Genomic DNA, 988 nt, shown 5'->3' with positions numbered 1-988 from the left:
CATTAGTTTTTGCTCAGAAAAGCTACACTTTGTCTCTAAACTCAACAATTACAGTCAGAGAATGTATTTAAAACAATATTTTCATGGTTATTTTTAAACGCTAGATTTAATGCCGCGGAAAGCACAGAATTGTCCCGTATTTGACAACGAAATGGTGGCGTCCCGTTTTGAATCAATACGAGTTGTTCTGAGTTGTTCATTCATTCATCTTCTATACCCGCTTATTCCTATTCAGGGTCACAGGGGTCTGCTGGAGCCTCTCCCAGCTGTCTTTGGGCGAAGGCAGGGTGACACCCTGGACAAGTCGCCAGTTCATCGCAGGGCCACATAGAGACAAACAATCATTCACACTCACACCTACGGACAATTTAGAGTGTTCAATTGACCTAACATGCATGTTTTTGGAGTGTGGGAGGAAGCCGGAGAACCCGGAGAGAACCCACGCAGACACAGGGAGAACATGCAAACTCCACACAGAAAGGTCCCAGGTCCGGGCCCCGGAATCGAACCCAAGACCTTCTTGCTGTGAGGCGGCAGCGCTAACCACTGCGCCACCGTATCGCCCTTTCTGAGAGTTTGTGTTCAAAACAGTAATCTGTACAACGTATGCATCAAGGTCACTGGTTCTTTTCAGCTTTATTGATTTGATTATTTTTTAAAACGCCATCCATCCTGCACTTTATTGATTGTTGTGTAAAAGTGTGTTCAATTTAAAGATTTCAACCCAATTTAAACATTCATCTTATTTCTAAAGTCTATTGGGAACAAAGCAGTTCTAACTATGTGAACCATATATTTTCTTTGAAACCCTATTTTAAATTCTGATTTACTATACACTACTGCGATGGTCATGACCCCAGGCACTGTGAAGGGCCTCCTTTACTTTTCTGAATGAAAGTTGGCAACGCTAACTTTAACTATCAACCATTATTTATTTTAAAAACAAAATCGCTGGTAATAGTAAAATTCATTGGTGATGAGTCCAAGA

Source organism: Nelusetta ayraudi, unplaced genomic scaffold (genome assembly GCF_046127955.1).
Source record: "Nelusetta ayraudi isolate G7.1 ecotype Tasmania unplaced genomic scaffold, CSIRO-AGI_Nayr_v1 ptg000018l, whole genome shotgun sequence".
NCBI classification, from domain to species: Eukaryota; Metazoa; Chordata; class Actinopteri; order Tetraodontiformes; family Monacanthidae; genus Nelusetta; species Nelusetta ayraudi.
The sequence above is the reverse complement of the archived record's forward strand: the minus strand, read 5'-3'. Positions refer to the sequence as shown.